Source organism: Struthio camelus, chromosome W (genome assembly GCF_040807025.1).
Source record: "Struthio camelus isolate bStrCam1 chromosome W, bStrCam1.hap1, whole genome shotgun sequence".
Lineage (NCBI taxonomy): Eukaryota > Metazoa > Chordata > Aves > Struthioniformes > Struthionidae > Struthio > Struthio camelus.
In genome coordinates, this window is record NC_090981.1 from 33,062,651 (window position 1) to 33,081,148 (window position 18,498).

The following is an 18,498-nucleotide window of genomic DNA, read 5'->3' on the forward strand; positions in this document are numbered from 1 at the left end:
GCATTTATGCTTACAGACACACTTCGCTGAAAAGAATCTTTTCATCAGTCATACATGTTTTATGGGTACATGACAAATAATCCAAGTTCAGGTTTTCTTTGGAGATATTCTTTCTTTTGCTTTGGGGGGGGGGGGGGGCTTTTTTATTTTATTTTTTTAAGTTCAGATCAACCTTTCAGCCTCCTAAACAGAGAGGGAGTTGGTGTTACCTAAAAACAAGTCAGTAAACATAATAAAACCACTTTAGTAATTTACAATTGAATTATGTTGTGGTTTTATTACACACGCACATGCATCTACAAATGAACTCAAGCACGAAAATGGCACCTACATAATAAACTAGAGATGCAGAAAACAAATCTATAGTGCGCTTATGCAACCTGTTATGTCTACAACTGCACTGTTTCCTCTTAGCTCATTTCTGAAACCTCTTTTTTAAACTCCATGAAATCTTTGAGCATCTTCAAAAGCTTAAAGTTTTTAAAAAATAAAAACAATTCACCAAAAGAAATTAAGTTAATTTTCTGCAGCATCTTGCGGTCAAACTGTTCATGACTCAGGCCTGTGAACTGCATTCCAGACATTGGAATATAACTTAAAGTCTAGTTTTTTTCCTCACGGCTTCCCAGAGCTAGTTTTGTACTACAGAAAAAAGAAGCTTTGTTTTTCCAGTTAGAATATATTTGTTTCTAAACCACTCTTGTTCACCACCACGCAAAAAGGGACCTTGAGATGTCATTTAGTCCATTTCTTAGCCCTAAAGCAGGAGCAACCATACCTCTAGACATTTCTGACAACTGCATTTCTAGACTTCTAGAAATGACAGCTATAAAATCCTACTGAGCAGTCTTGCCCATTGCTTCATTATCCTTGCAATTAGAACATTCTTCCTAATATGTAATCTAAACCTTTTGGATGCAGTTTAGGCCCATTACATGTTTTACCAGATGCTGTCCATGTAGGGAACGGAAGTCTTTCTCTTTGCAGCACCTTTTTTATGTTTAAAAACGTATCATGTTTCTAATTACTCTGAGCTTCCCTGTGCTCTTTTTTTGACACTAAACAATTGCAGCTCATTCAGTTTTAACTAGCAGATCAAGTTTTCTAGATCTCTGATCACATTTACTTGAGGATATTTGGGGGTTGGGGAGAAATCAGCCTATAACCTTCTTGAAGCTCAGCCACAGTAATCCAGTTAAAGCTTAACAACGCTAAGTAGTTTGAAAACTTGTGGCTGTAGCCGTGTTCGTTCATCCTAAAACCATACTTGTTAAATATGCCTTCTCTCACTCGGTTTATTTCTCTAAATAGGTTGTTACTAGGTGGAGAGACGAGCAAATCCTGTTGTTCTTCATTACTCAAATCCCTAGCGCTGTCAATTGAATAATTTCCTTCACATTTTTTGGTGTTTTATTATTGCTACTCTCAACATCAGGACCGATTTTAAATACTTGTTCATTTGTTGTATGTTTTCCTATTTTGTTACTTCATTGACTTCTGGATTAGACTGGTCAGTCCCTAAAAAAAAATACCTTTCTTGCTATACAAAAGTTGACCTATATTCAGTAGGGTCCAAACATTTTATTTCACAATACCTACTCAGATTCATTTCTGGGCCTTCTGCTCCCCCTTTTTCCACAGAACAGAACGATTACTCGGGCATTATTCTCATTCAGCACATTTCTGAGTTCACTGAAATTATCTGTAATCTCTGATGAATCTAAAGGAAAAAGTAGAACTGATTACAACATGCACACCCATAAACAAGTAGCAGCAGAAGCCTACCTACCCCATTCAGCCTTAGCGCTGGGAAGGCTACATCAGCAACCCCCTGCTCCTTTTCTAGGATGCCCCCCTCTTCTTTCCAATACACCTTTCTAACAAGGACCATCTGGTGTCCTTGGGCAACTGGACATCTCACCGTGGCTGTACCTTTCTTACTGGTTTCGCTAACACAACCTTGCCTCATACACAAGCAGAAAGGCCAACCCGTCTCAGGTGGTCTGTTCAAGCTCGCAGAAAGACAACTAACAAACTGAAACCAATCAAGTATTCAGCATGTAACAAGTACCCTGTCTACAAATGCAGAGAGTACAATCATGGTTTGTGAGATCAGGCTGGATCTCCTGTCTGATTATTTCCGTATGCATTTCCAACTCTGTCCTCTCCACTGAGGCTCTACACAGAGGTGCCAGTTACTACAACTTCTAGTGGAAATGACTGTCTATGAGCAATTAGCCTAAAATCTCATCAGCATATTTCATCTCTACGGCTACAAAAAACACCCATCAGATGGTAACAACCAGCCATTTTATCATGGGGCTGTTTTTGAATCAGTCACTACAGAGACAGAAAGCTTCAGAATTCCTGTATCCTGTTCTGAATCAAAAGTGTTCCAAGAGGGAGCATTCCTCTTTTCCACCTTCCTCCACTGAACATATTCAGGAATCCTCATTCATCAGCAGAATTACTTTTGTATAACTTGGCACATCTGGAAAAAATGATTGCACCACATTTCATGCCGATAAAGGTTTTAAATTACAATCCAACTTTGGTTAAGATTATCCAAAGCGCAGAAAAATATATTCAGCTCCTGCTTAGGAGCAAGCAAGATACACACACACACACACAAGCAATAAACAAAACAGGATTTGACAAGCATAATTTAAAGAATACAGAGATTTTGACCCAAGAAAAGTGCAGCAAAAGCTTTTCTAAATTCACTTTTGTTAATCGCTGAAATTCCAAATACAGAGCCTTGCATTGTAACTCACCCACGGCACAGATGGCACAAGAAGTGTCAAAATAAGCAACTCACTATTGCATTCCTCCAGAGATTGATGACATCTAGTCACATGATTTATCCACTGCTGGGAGGATGTGGTAAGCTCTCTCCCAGGACTCCTGTCCTGGGGCAAATATTCAGCTCAGTGTTTGCCTCATGGCAAGCAGGTGTTTGAGCAACTTGTTAAGTTTTCCTTCAAGAGCACTCTGTAAAAACAAAAAGGTTAGGCAAAGAAATAGTAAACACTGTGAAATAAAAGGAAGTTAATTGTGCTAGGTGAAAGGCCATAAGTTTTGTTTAAGCACCTGCAAGAACAGCCGCAAATATGCTGACATTTATAAAACAGTCTCCTGGGAATTTATTGAAGACGTCAAAACTTTAGGCAGGCTGCCTTTCTTTTTCTCCCCTCTCAACCATCTGTGGATAACACGTGTGGAAGGGGGATGATCTGACAAAGCGTGAAACAACAAATTGCTAGTCTTCTAGTCTCTTATAACAAATATGAAAACAAAGATCAAAGCCATCATCTAGACTGGGCTGATTGTTTGGCTTTCTAAAGAACAGCCCAAAGCAAGCATAAGAAAATATTCAGCGCTCTAAACAATCAGTATCAAGAAAGCATAAACAAGAGCGTGTTTATCTCATACCTACCACAGAATCATCTTGGGTCCTTTTCCTGTTTAAACCTTTAGCCAGCTGGATATTCAATTTATTGAAAGCGTGTTTCCATTTACTAAGAACATGAGATTATTCCTAAAGATTGGAAATTAATTTTGAAGCAAACATCATGGAGAGAACACATACTGAGATGTGCATGAAACGAGGCAAATAGGAGAGCAAACAGGCACTCATATAACACATTGCACGCTCAAGGTGGCGAGGAGGGACTGACTTTTGGGGTTTTTCTGACCAGAAACTATTTTTATTACAACATACGACATATGCACACTGACGTAAAGTCTTATGTATATTTAATCTTGAAATATGAGGCACCTGCATTTAAAGCTGCCACTTAAAAATTAGGCTTGCATAACATTTAAACCCTCTTACTTTTTTGTTATAAGTGCATAACAGGCATTTCCTGTAATTCCGTACAAATTACACCCCCTACGACCGCAGATATTTCGATCCTACTCCCCTAAGAGACAGAATCACAGAACAGTTGAGGTTAAAAAGGACCTCTGGAGAACATCTAGTCCAATCCCCCTGCTCAAACAGGATCATCTAGAGCACATGGCCCAGGTTGCTGCGCAGACAGCTTTTGAACATCTCCAGGGAAGAAGACTCCACAATCTCTTGGGGCAACCTGTCCCAGTGCTTGGTCACCCTCACAGTAAAGAAGCTTTTCCTCATGTTCAGACAGAACTTCCTGTGTTTCAGTTTGTGCCCGTTGCCTCTCGTCCTGTCACTGGGCACCACTGAGAAGAGACTGGTCCCATCCTCTTGACACCCTCCCTCCAGATATTTAAATACCTCAATAAGATCCCTCCTCAGTCTTCTCTTCTCCAGGCTGAACAGTCCCAGCTCTCTTAGCCTTTCCTCATAGGAAAGATGTTCCAGTCCCTTAAGCTTCTTTGTGGCCCTTTGCTGGACTTGTTCCAGTAGCTCTATGTCTCTTTTGTACTGGGGAGCTCAGAACTGGACACAGCACTCCAGACGTGTTTCACCAGTGCTGAGCAGAAGGAAGGATCACCTCCCTTGACCTGCTGGCAACAATCTTTCTCATGAAGACCAGTACACCATTGGCCTTCTTGGCCACAAAGGCATATTGCTGGCTCATGGTCAACTTGTGACCCGCCAGGACTCCTAGGCCCTTCTCTGCAAAGCTGCTGTCCAGCAAGTGAGCTCCCAGTCTGTGCTGCTGCATGGGGTTATTCTTCCCTCCGTGCAAGAACCTGCACTTGCAGAGTCTGTTGAACTTTAGGAGGAACATCTCTCCAGCCTGTGGAGGTCCCTCTGAATGGCAGCACAGCCCTCTGGTGTATCAGCCACTCCTCCCAGTTCTGTGTTACCTGCAAACTTGCTGAGGGTGCACTCTGTCCCATCATCCACGTCACCGATGAATACGTTGGACAGGACTGGACCCAACATTGACCCTGCTAGTTACTGGCCTCCAACAAGACTTTGTGCCACTGATCACAACCCTCTAAGCTCTGCCATTCAGCCAGTTTTCAATCCACCTCACAGCCTGCTCATCTAGTCTGTACTTCTTCAGCTTGCCTATGAGTATGTTATGAGAGACAGTGTCAAAAGCCTTAATGAAGGCAAGGTAGACAACATCCACTGCTCTGCCCTCACCTACCCAGCCAGTCATCCCATCACAGAAGGCTATCAGGTCGATTAAGCATGATTTCCTCTTTGGGAATCCATGCTGACTACTCCCGATCACCTTCTTATCCTTCATGTGGCAATGGTAGCCAGGATGAGCTGTTTCATCCCCTTTCCAGGGATCAAGGTGAGGCTGACTGGGTCCTCCTTGCCCTTTTGGAAGGCTGGAGTGACATTTGCTTTCTTCCATTCCCCAGGCACTGCCACCTGATTACCATGACCTTTCAAAAATGATTAAAAGTGGCCTTGCAGTGACATCCACCAGCTCCCTCACCACTCGTGGGTGTATCTATTCAGAGCCCACGGACGTGTGGTACGTCCAGTTTGCTTAAGTGATCCCTAACCTGATCCTCCTCCACCGAGAGTCTTCCTTTCTCCAGATTTTCTCCCTGGTCTCCAGGTCGGGCAGCCCTGAGGGCTGGTCCTACTAGTTTAAAAAAAAAAAAAAAAAAAAAAAAGGACAGAAAGGAAAAGACAGAAAGCAGCAATCACAAACGAAAAGTAATTTCTTTACTGAATTCTTTTCATATGCAAAGTCTAGAGGAAAGAATTGCTTCAGTCTTTCAATAACCTGTGCACACACCCAAAATTTTAATCTTTCTGGATCCTGCCTCTCTGCAAATCTTCCAGTGTTTTTGCTAAATACAGCCTGATTTTGTATATCAATTAATTAAAACAAAACCAAACCACAGATCTCTTGCAGCAGACACTGAGGTTTACCTGCTAATTAGTGCTTCACCAGCTCAGGAGCTTAGAACATAACAGAGAACTTAGAGCCTTTTCCGTCTTGGTCCCTTGTTAGCTGCGCTACATGTTCTTGGCATGAGGAAATGAAGTGACTATTTACACAGTTGGAGTAACCTGTCAACTGGTGCAAGCCAGCAGCACAGCAAGAAAGCCACTGTTCGGCAACAGCTGAAGTTCTAGCCCAATATTTATCACAGGTAAAATTTCTAATGCAAGTGTTCCGTCAGCTTTCTGATAACGCTCCAAAATGGTTTATACTCTTACTCCAAAAGATGTCTGACATTATTAGACAGCTGACTCTAGTTCTTCCCTTTTCCCCATACAGCTTTCAAAAAATTAGTACAAAAATTAGTTTATCACCTTAGGACAATGCTTTTTTGCAGCTCAAAACCCACTGCTTAAAATCAAAACAAAGTGAAAAAGGATAATTTTGCTCCTAAATCATTGAAATAATGAGCATTGTACCACACATCTGCTTAAAAATTGGTTTCATATCCTCAGGGAATAGGTTCCTCAGATTTGCTATTTCACACTGAACACATGTAACCAGTTAAAAAAGAAATCGGTAGTGACACAGTAGGTCTGTTGTATCTTCTTACTCCATAACGTTGGCTTATTTAAAGCTCCACACAAAAGCGATCAAGGAAGTCTGGGCAAAACAGGCCAGCAATAGGGGAAAAGTTCTCAAAAGTTCTGACATTTTTCAGAAAGAGGAAACTTATTGTCTCATTCTACAGAAAAATAATTATTACATGCCACTAGAGCACAAGAACATCATGCTATTATGAAAACTAACCAAGATGACAGCTTAAATTGCACATGTTAATGAATTTAAACTTCAACAACAGCAAATTTTCCTGGTAAATAAAATTTTGATGAATTTACCATAGCAATGTACATTTTGGAACAAGGGAGAGCAGCCATTACATTCTTGAAGTCTCACTTGGAAACTGTGCTTGGAAAATCTGTCACACAACTCGATAAGCTGATGTTTTGTTTCAGTATTTGCTGACTCATTTTTTAAACATTAGGCTTTTTGAAAGCAAATATTTTCCTTTCAAAATTCTTCTATTTTAGGTAATTATGGTTAACAAGTTCCTAGACTCCAAGTTCCTAAATTCCAAGTTCAAACTTGTCTTCAATCAAGGCCTGGGAACTGGGGAAGGGTGAGATTGTATTAGGAGCCTGAGTTTCCTTCTTGTTAGAGAGTCTATGTAAAAGAGAATGCAAGATTATAAGCCAAGCATGTGGCATATTGAAAGCACAAGGAGTAATAAACAATGGTTTTATGCTGCTACATGCTAAACAGTAAAAGCATCCTCTCCACAAAATAACCACTTCCTATGACCCAACGGGAAGGAAAAGATTAGGCAAATCAAGCTTACTTTTACGAATACCATAGCAGAATTTTCAAAAGGCTTCCCAATCAATATCAATTCCTATCAGTCCAATTATTTCTATTTTTTCCCTAACCCAGTTGAGGCCTTCTACTGTAGTCTGAAACAAAATAAAACAAAAGAGTAAAAACAAATGAACTATGCTCAAATGAACTATCTGCTATACTCAAAGACAAGGAACTCTTGTAGCTAGGGGCTTATTCTTAAACTTATTAAACCAACAAGAAACTATTTTGTTGCATGACCAAAGTTAGAGTTGGATGAAGTTGCATGAATTTGCATGACTGTCAAGTTATATGAATAAACAAGATCTTTTAATTCTTTCATGCATAATTATAGCAACATCACTGCTTGTGACTGTGATAACTGTAACCTTTTATCCAGCTTCTAATTTTTAGATTTGACTTACTTGGACATTCTGTATTTACCTTCAGTCTAAACACAATGCAATATATAAACAAATCACATTTTGCCAGTATGCAAACTGCACTATAATTTACGTAGTAATAATTACATGCTTAAAATAAAAAAGCATTGCTTAACACAATTCATTAACAAAAGACTGTTTACCTATCACCAGAGTCATGCTCTATATCAAGATATGAAGATCCAGGCCCTGTCTAATAACACCAAGAAGGCTAGACATGAATGATGACGTTGGTTCACAGTGCATTGTCTTCAATAGTGAAGGTGGCTTTAGACATCCCTTAGCCATCTCCACTTCTAAAACCAGTTCACTGCTTCCTCAGGCTGCTCCAATACCACCGGCTTACAGCGCAGCCCCCAGTCAATCATGGAAGTGATCCACAGCACTAAAATAAGTTGAGAAGTACCTTTGCAGGGGCAGAGTTTTTTTTTTTGTTGTTGTTGTTTTTTTAAATCTAGGTCGTTCCAGCGGTACGTTTTATTGCAGAGCATCACAAATGCTGATTTGGCACATCTGACCAAACTGCGCCAGAGAGGCGCAAAGGGACCGCCAGGAGGGGCGGCTCTTCTCTTGGACTGGCAGCCAAAGAAAAACACAGATTGTAAGACGCTATGTAAGAACAGGAAGGTTTTACAGACATGTTTAGCCTGAAAAATTTGTCTATTAATATTAGAAAATTAGAATACTCATATTAGAGCAGTAGAATATTAATGCTCTGATTAGTTAGTATTCTCTACAGAGATTACTGGTTATAAGCCTTTTAGAAAAGTGAGTGTAAAAGAACATCTTACTAGAGAAGAGAATTGAGGCAGGTATCTTGGTGAATACTTGACAACAGCTGGGGCTCCAGGCATCACCACTACCCAAAGAATGAGTAACAAAAAAAAGCAAAAGGAAGATAGTATTATTTGGAAAGCGTCTATTTTTTAAGATTAAAATTATTCAGTTAAGAAAATAATTATAAAAAGGAAGGGTATACAACTTCCGGATGAAAGGTATGTTGGAAATTGACTACAACTGTGAGAAACAAAAAAGTTATTAAAAAGTCTATTCATAAAAAAATCTCTGTATTTATTTTCATAGTATTAGAGAATTTTATCTGCATTCCACTTGCATAAAAGAACTACCAGGACCGAACTGGTATATCAGAAGAAGAGAGTATAAAATCAGCCTCAACATCAGGCAAACTATCAGCCACATTCACTCTTTTATACACATAGCTTTCTGAAAAGGAACGTATTGATGTCTGTAAAATAATGAGAAACAAGTTAATGTCTGAGATGCACTGACCAAAATAAAGGGCAAAGTTCGAGAATAGTTAAATCTCGGCAAATTACCCACCACAATTCTCCATATGATTTCAGGATATGACCTTTTTCAGTTTTCATTAAAATTTTAAAATACCTCAGAAATGCAAATACATGTTTGTCATTACCTTTAATGGGGTGCATTATAAGAGATGATCTGAGCAAAATGAATTTTGATATTGATGGTTTAATTGCAAGGCTTGTTGCCTGTATGTTAATATGCAGTGCAAAACCTTCTCAGCAGGTGCTCTATCCCACGAAGTGATTTCATGAATAATTCACTGGAAAAAGCACTCTGACTGAGACACAATTTGCAATAATGTTTTTCAAGTGAGATCAGTGAAAATCAGAAGCTGTCATTGGCAATTTGTTTCAGTTGGCATTCAAAAGGTCACACCCTTGACACACAAAGGAAATTAGAAATGCCCTTTTCCTTTACATATCAGCATCACGTATTCTGCATTCTCTTTTTACACTGTCTATTCTGACACCTAGAGAGTATTTATTTCAGTAGTTAATGAAAGCAGAGACTTTAAGTTAGTTTTGGGTTTCTTGTTTGTTTTTGTTTACTTAACATCCCAATAAATGCATTTCGTATGTCCGTCAATCACCTTGACTTTCTACAACAGGCAAGATAACAGAGTACCATAATTATACAGATATATGCATTTCCATATTATTCTTCAAATATCTGAACAGGTAAGCTGTATTATTTGAGGCCACAAAGCAACTAACTATATCAGAAAATATTCATGCTAGATTGTAAACCACACAAAATGGGAGATGTTTCTTTTCATCTCAGATGATTACAAATATTACACAGCACATTCATTGTAATGAATCATATACATTAATTATAATTATTTATTTTATGACTTAAATTGAGCCATGAGAACCCTGAAGACATTATGGGTCCTGGTGGAAAGAGTCATCACAAGACCCAAGTATATTCTTATTGTACCTAGAAGCTGCTACGGCATATATAATTCTAATTTAGAAAGTACCTGCTGGGATGTTTTTTCGGCATCGCCAAAGCTACTTTGAAGATGTATATTCAAACTTACAGCACCAACAGCTCTTGGAAAGATTCTTGTTCTAAATATTAAAGCCAAAATAATTCAGTGCTTATACTTTGTTAATAACTTGGATGCTACTAATTAAGTACCTATATGCTTTTATAATTTAAAGCTCTAACATTTTTTGATTCACAGGTCTAAGAACTTCCATTTTTTAATAAGTGACTAAGTTAAATAGCTGCTGATATTTGGAAATATCAAAAAGAAATAGCAGAAAGTATATATTCCAGTTATGTACATAGAACCAAAAGGTTCATCAAAATCCAGTTCCATAGCCTCACACCGTATAAAATAATAAGCTCATTAAGCATTCATTACCCTAAGACTAGGTGCATTTTCAGCTGCTTCTGTTGAAAGGCTGTTCCTAAGCCTCTCCTCTGCTAACTTCTGAAACTTTTTTCTAGCTTGCACTTTTTTAATCTATGGCCTGCTTATACCTCATCTGTGTGTGCCAATGATGTCTTAAGGACACAGAGAAAAAGACGTAGACAATTCCCTTCATCAGCTTAGTAGGCCCCTCTAGACTAGCTGCAGTTTTATTTGTAAATGAGTTACCAGAACTGTACTGCAGCATTCTGGCAGGGTCTTGCATTAATAGGATGTGGTTTTCGTCTCTTCAATGGCACATTGTAGAAATTGCATTCCTTTTTCCCCCCGTCTCCATCTTCCTGGTGGCGCAGGTCATCCTGTGATCTGCTAATGCACATAGGTATTTCTCCTTCAGTGCTTCCAGTGGGAGAGTTCAGAGCGTACAGCAAAATTGACCTTGCACTTCTTTAACTATCCTATCGATTCCATTCCTCCACTCTTTACCTGAACATGTAATTGCAAGAAACACTTCTTGAGCCTTCTTCATTAGAGGCATTACACTTGCTTTTTTTCTGTTGACACTGCCCTACAACTTGATAAACTTGCAGAACAGAATTACTGAGCACCAGAATATATACTGCTTGTTTGAGGTAGCTTTTGCAAAGGGAAGTCTTACCTATTTGAGTCAGACCTTTTGCAAACAGGTCCACCTCTATGGGACTCCAGCCTCAAAAGATAATAAGCCCTGTGGAAAACTTTTTGGAAGTTGACTGGGGTGTCTGTGCGATTGCAAAAGCAGGAGCTCTAAGGTCAGAGGAGATGGATCCAGATCCCAGAAACTGAGATATCTCCTCAGGGAGCTAAGTTCTTAAGGTCCCTCAGATCTGAAGTCACATATGACATTTTCTGTGCATGAAGAGCCAGATTTTTTCAAGATCAGTAGGCACTTACCCATTGCGCGGAACATTGGGCAAGACAAACAGGATTGTAGGGGATCTTACCCAGCATGGCCAGTATCTCCGTTTTCAGTTAAGAGAAGTCTCCTGGTGAGGCCTGTCTAGCAAAGTGTCAATGCCTGTCAAACATGGCTCCCAATCCTGTGTCTTCTACCCACCTTAAGCACGTAGGAATAATTCTTCACAGACGTGACAGCAAAGTCTTAAAGATCAACGCTGGTGAAATCAATTTTCTTTTGCGTTTTCCTAGAAAACCCTCCCAAATTCTTCTGCCTCAAGCAAAAAGTCTCACTTGTGTGTTGGCTTGCCTTCATCTCATCTGAACTTCTTGAGTCTTACGCAGCTTAGGCCAAAGACAACATCTGCAATCCTCTTTGGAAAGTGCCATGCATGCATCCACAGTGCAGTGTAAAAATAACAGGACAAAACACGGCTTCTCTCCCTGCTGTTACTCCCTACACAGAGTAAGATAGACAAAGATGAAAAATCTGGACACTGGCTAACACAGTTCTTATTTTTGTGTTACAGTAACCGCTTAGGTGTTGTGGCCAAACTCTGCCATACGAGAAACAATAAGGGATCAAAGTTATAGTAGCAGCCGCAGGCACATTATATTAATCTTGGACCTCAGTTATGTTATTGATAGAGCAAAGATCTTCCCGCCTTTCCAAACTCTTTCCCAACAGTAATATCAAGCATGAACTATCAATAGAAGCCTTTATCAATTCAACATTTAGAAGACATTTTGAGAAAATGAGCGCAAAGATGCTCATCAGAATTGAAGCACAAACATACAAATACTGTTTTCTTGTTTTTGACTTTGAAATTTCTAGCTCTCAGTACAATTCTATTGATATTTTGCTGAGGCTTACTGGAGCAAATAATTCTGAAAAACTTTTACAAACATATTAAGGACAAGAAGGTGACTGGAAGTAGTCAGCATGGATTTATGAAGGGGAAATCATGCTTAACCAACCTGATAGCCTTCTACAAAGAGGTAACTGACTCAGTGGATGAGGGGAGAGCAGTGGATGTTGTTCATCTTCACTTCAGCAAGGCTTCAGTGCTGCCTCCCATAACATCCTCACAGAAAAACCAATCAAGTATGAGATAAGTAAATAAACGACGAGATGGACCGAGAACTGGCTGAACTGCCAGGCTCAAAGGGTTGTGATCAGCTGCACAAGGTCCAGCTGGAGGCCAGTCACACTGGTGGTATACCCCAGGAGTCAAAACCGGGGCCAGTACTGTTTAACATCTTCACTGATGACCTGGATAATGGGACAGAGTGCACCCTCAGCAAGTTTGCAGATAACACAAAACTGGGAGGAGTGTTTGATAGATTAGATGGTTATGCTGCCATTCAGAGGCACCTCCACAGGCTGGAGAAAAGGGCTGACAGGAACCTCACGAAGTTTAACAAAGACACGTACCAAATCTTGCACCTAGGAGGAAATATCCAGTGCACCAACACGGGCTAGGGGCCAACTGACTGGAAAGCAACTCTGTAGAAAAGGACTTGGGGACTGTGGTGGACAACAAGGTGGACATGAGCCAGTAATGCCTTGCCACAAAGGTGGCCAGCAGGATCCTGGCCTTCATGAGGAAGAGCGATGCCACCAGGTCGAGGGAGGTAATCCTTCCCTCTGCTCAGCACTGGTGAGACACATCTGGAGCACTGTGTCCAATTCAGGAGCCCTCAGTATAAGTGAGTCCAGCAAAGGGCCAGCAAAGGGCCACAAAGAAGGTTAAGGGACCAGAGCATCTCTCATACGAGGAGAGGCTGAGAGATCTGGGAGCCTGCAGAAGAGAAGGCTCAGGGGGGTCTTATCAATGTATAAAAATACTTGATGGGGGTGGGGGAGGGAAGTAAAGAAGATGGAGCCAGATTCTTCTCAGAGGGGCCCAGTGACAAGAGGCAACGGGCACAAACTGAAACACAGAAAACTCCATTTAAGCATAAGAAAACCTTTTTACTTGTGAGGGTGATCAAACACTGGATCAGCTTTGCCCAGATTATGGAATCGCCAACTTTGGAGATAATCAGAGTCTGACTGGGCAAAGTCCTGAGCAACCCATTCAAGGTGACCCTGCTCTGAGCCAAGAGTTGGGCTAGATGATCTCCTGGAGTCCCTTCCAGCCTTAACTGTTGGCAAGCAGAACTTTTCTGTTGTTATCATTTAAAGAAAAAAGAAGAGGTAGGAAAAAAAATCCTGGTCTTGTTTCAACTCTATTTACGCTCTACGGATAGTATGCATCTGAATTTCATTACACTGCACTGCAAACAAACATCCTAACGCTAAAGCATTTTATATTCCTAATGTAATGACGCAATTCTGTATAACAAGCATATGATACCAGCAAATAATTGATAAATATAAGAGAATTTAGTGACATTTCACTTAGCAAATAATTTCCATACTGTAGGTGGGACTGTCAGTACAATCTATTAAGTACTTTTCATCTTAAGATTATGTTTTCAGTTGCTTGTATATTTGCCAGACTCTAATCACTTGGGCTTAGGTTTTTCATGCTGGTTGCATGCCTCAGGCAAAATAAATATATAACGTACGTTTCAGCCAAAATTGTCCAGCGGTCTCCAAAATCAGGTCAGAGAAAAATATGTCCCCCAGAAGCAGAGACTTTGGCAAGAAATGGGACAAGAAATTTCTTAGGGATTTGCCTTTTTCTCATCTCAGTGAAAAACTACGTGGACTCAAGTAAGGGACAACTGCTTAGTTTCATGTTAAAATATCTATTATATTATCCTTGTTTCCCAGCTCCTGGTGCTGTTCATTTTATTTATTTATACTCTTTTTAACCATTCTCAGTTACTGAGACTGAGAGCTCAAGGCTAAAGGGTTAAACAGAACTGTTTGTATAACGGTAGTTCTTGGCTATATGGGGTTGAACGGAGACACACACAGTCTCCCCTCCTAATGCCCAGAAAGCATTGCATATCTCCACTACTAACAAATGCATGGAAATTCATTCAAGGGAAAACAGAAGCAGCAAATTAAAACAAAGACATCAATTGGTGAGTTCGGGGAATAAAAAAGGGGATGAAAAAAAGACACCAGAAAAGGTGCAGAAAAGAACAGAGATATCAGAAAGTGTGGAACAGTCCTGCCAGAGAAACTAGTATTTTTTTAACTGGGAACAGGCTTGAGAGAAAGTATTTGAAAACAGCATTAAATACAGCAGAATCATCACGAATGATGTGGAAAAGTTGAGTAAAGCATAATGATGCCTTAATTTTTCTAAACACAGGCGTTAAATGAAATATCATGTAGAAAATTGGAAACAAAATATAAACAAACTGTGAAGGTCAGGGATGACTAGTCTTTTGAACGAGATTGTAGAGAGTGGACGAAATCGTTCAGTTCGAGAACTCCCTAATAGGTTTCTGGAACCCAAGGTGAATGTTTCACAGGAAGGATCACTTTGTCAGGACTGTTTCTTATATTCTTTCCTTAAGCCTGCCCCAGGGTTCACTAGGGGCAGGAGGCTGAATCCCCCAACCTCACATGCTTCTTGCTAGAAGGGAGGAGTTCATACTCCAAGCAGTAAATAGGGCAAGGGCTGGAATCAACAGGACAACACAGCGAGGATGGAAAGCCTGAAAGGGAAACCATGCACACAGGAGAATGTGGGTAATCACTGGAGGAGATGGGGAATCAAAGATAGCAATGACATGCAAATATGATTAGCTTATTATAGGGAAACTTGCAATAGCTGAAGAAAGTTGGACACAAATACAAAGAGGAGAACTGAGAAGAAAACTGGATCCTGGAAAGGGACAGGAGAGGGGGAGGGAGGAAGACGTCTGGTAAGAAATCAAGGGAAAACCATGGCTTTCTAAGCCAAAAGAAACAAGACTGAAACAAGCTAGGACTGGGAAACAATGACAACTAAATGGGCCAAAAACCAAAGGGTGAGTGCCTCATTTGAGCACATTTCTGTCTTGCTCTAGAAATGAGTTCAAGATTCAAACCAAACTTACTCAGCCAAGTACCATCTATGTCTGGTATTTGCCAATAATAAAAAGTGACATTTTTTTCCCCATCAACCCAACCGGCAGAAGCCTGTTGGATTGATAAGATACCTGCTTATGCTAAACCTCAGTAATTCTTTTAAATGTTTTAACAAGATGGATCTTGCTGCATCAGTACACCAGGTGCATATTAACCGACAAACAGTCAGGAAGGAGGGTTATCAGCAGTATCCTCCTGGTGAAGGACATGTTTCGTCTAAGAAGGATAGGTGTAATACTGGCTCAGTATTCGTTCCTAGACCACTCTAAGCCTATTCAACTGAGATCTCATAAGATGAGAATGAAAGAAGTTTTCAGTACAGATGAAAAGTGGTGGCGCAACAGTTTCTTCAAACACATAACTGTGTGTATTCCACTCTGGAGAGCAAATCATTTGTCAGAAATTCAGTTTGCACAGGTGGGTCAGCCGGGGCAGTCAGTTTACTGGAATACTACTCTTGTAACTGTGGTAGTGCCTTTTTGTTTTCTTTTTCCCCTGTGCTTGCTAAACATTTTGTACCAGCTGTGCATGCTGTCTCCCTGTTCAGCAGAATGGCTGAATGATCCTGGCTTATAAGGATGGTGTGCTTGTTTGTTCGGAACGCCCATTATAGTAGACAATTCATGGAAAGCATTAATCCAAAAGTCAAGTTTTTCATGGACATATTACAAACAAAAAAATAAAAGTGGAAATCTACATAACAGTTGCTACGATAAGTCTAAACACACCTTTTCACTTCTAGCCTTTTTCTTTTTACTTGGAGGGGGGAGGAGGGAAGAATAAAAGCAAGAAGTGTCATAGAGCTGGAGGGAAGATAAATTAGCACAGCTGAAGATATGTTCCTACTAACAGGCTTTGAGACGTATCTGTTTTCCGATTAGAGTTTGCTTCAGAAAAGCAAATCAGAAATAAGTTTAAAGCTTCAAAATATGTGTGTGTGTGTGTGTGTGTGTGTGTGTGTGTGTGTGTGTGTGGATAATTATAGGCGAAAATTAAAAGGAAAACACTGAATACATACACACACACACTGAACTTTTCATGAAAAGTGACTGGCACTGGACATTCTTGTAGCAAATGTGATTGCCAATGATTCTGCTACAGTTATTACAAGTAATTAAATATTATGCCAAGTTCTCAAGGCACATAGCCTCATTAAAGGTGATGGCAACACTGCAATTTTAACACTCGAATACTTGCACCTGACCCCTCAATTAACCTACTGCCCACAGTCTACATTAAAAAAAAATTGACACATGAACACCATATGCATCTGTACACTTCTTAATATACAGCAAATTAGATCTGAATGGGCAATTTTAAAGTTGGACACATGGCACATCTGTGTCTTTGGGTGAGAAATCAATTTCACTCATAGGCACAGCTGAGCGACAAAATTCACAATTAACAAACATGTATCTGCTTTATGTCCACACAGATGATGAAAACAAGCTCAATTGTTTGCAATTTTTATCTTTGTCTAGAAACCTTAAAAGAATGTTTTCAGATTAAAGAAAGTTTAATTCCTGTATTTTTCCAGATAAAACAGCAACCTGCCCTTTAACAGAGCTTATACTTAATTCGTGTTGTTTTTAAAATTCTGCTTTAGACAAGTGTGTTAGAACAACCAAAAAGACAAATACACGTCCAATAGTAAAGACTGGTCATCTTAGTCTGGGCAAAGCTTTTCTCAGAACTACTGAAAACTCTGATCTGCAGAAGCTCTGAACACAAAAAGATATTGCACCCTGCTTCGCATATTCTGGTAGACCACAGTAACTATGCCGCTACTGCAACAGCCAGAACTCCAAATGTAACTCCACATGTTAGGAAGAGCTTTCCTGAAATCAATTCTAATGGCTTTGAACACAACCGTAATCAGATTTTGTTAAAAACTTTTCATGTGTATTGTGTGCACTATGGCTATGGGGGCACGTGTAATTGAACATTACATAATAAAGCAAAAAGGATCTTTGTGCTAGGCACTCCATGCCCCACTTTAATAAAAGCAACTCCAAAGAGGAGCACGGTCTTTTTCATAGTCATTTTTAAACAAAGTCCACCCACAATGTTAACACCTTAGCAGGTGTCAAAATGAACAATACGGGCCTGTCCCCCACCCCACCCCCCCCAACAAAAGGTAATAAAGCCACATAAAGAAATTTCTTTTCCTACTTTCTGCTTTCCTTGAAGGATATTTACTTATGTTTTGCCTACACCTGAACAGGCAACAAGTCACCCAACTTCAGGGAGCATTGGGCACGGGCCAAGAACAGGCAAAGTTATGTTTACCAAGCCTATGCCCAATTTTCCACCTGAAGTATCACATACAACCCATAATGAGCTATGTAAGAATGAGGTACATATTACAGGAAAGATGACTGAATAATACAGCCAAATACCATCTCCATTATGAAGTGGGCAATTGTACATATTAGCAAAGTAACAGAGCCAGCAAGAAGCAGTGAAACCACCTTAAGGAGGGAAGCGTACTTGTGCCTGTACTGTTCAACATCTGTAGAAACGTATGACCAATCCATCTCACACAGGCGCTTTTATCCATGTGGACAATTTCTGCATCACTGTCCAAACCAACAATTTAATGCAAACAATTCATCACAGCACTCATTAAGTTCTTATTTCACATTAACTGATTCATCAGTTATTCTCATTCATCTCCAGACTCACAAAGCTAATACTAACTCAATATAATTTTGAACGAAAGTTCTACCTATTCCACCAATTGATGGAACCAGTTACAACAGCAACACTTGACCACACACACTTTCCTTTACAGAACATCAGGAGATAAAGCATAAGGTTAGTGCAAGGAAGTGCATAAATTTAAAATTAGTTACTCAGCAGCTGAATAGACACATCCCACATGAGACAGATAAGTACATACAAAGAAGCAATATACTGTGTTGAATCAAAAGTTCCTGATGCATTACTAAATGACTGTAGGTAAATTAACATTCACCTAACATAAACCTGTACTTACGGGTATTCCCCTATCAGACAGACATCAGCAGAGCAATTGCAATTAAAAGAGGATGTGCACATCCACTATAAGGATGCATCATAGCAGGTGGAGACATAGCCAACCTGGAGACATTTTAATTATTTCTCAACAAA

General features: G+C 39.9%; 1 long non-coding RNA gene across 1 annotated transcript in view; it reads right to left on the reverse strand.

Moving 5' to 3' along the window:
• LOC104150471 (uncharacterized) overlaps positions 1-18,498 on the reverse strand; it is an 86,908-nt gene that overhangs the window by 38,559 nt on the left and 29,851 nt on the right. Inside the window, exon 9 of the long non-coding RNA XR_011137284.1 lies at positions 2,819-2,991. This is a non-coding gene — a long non-coding RNA (uncharacterized lncRNA). The remainder of the gene's footprint in view (positions 1-2,818; positions 2,992-18,498) is intronic.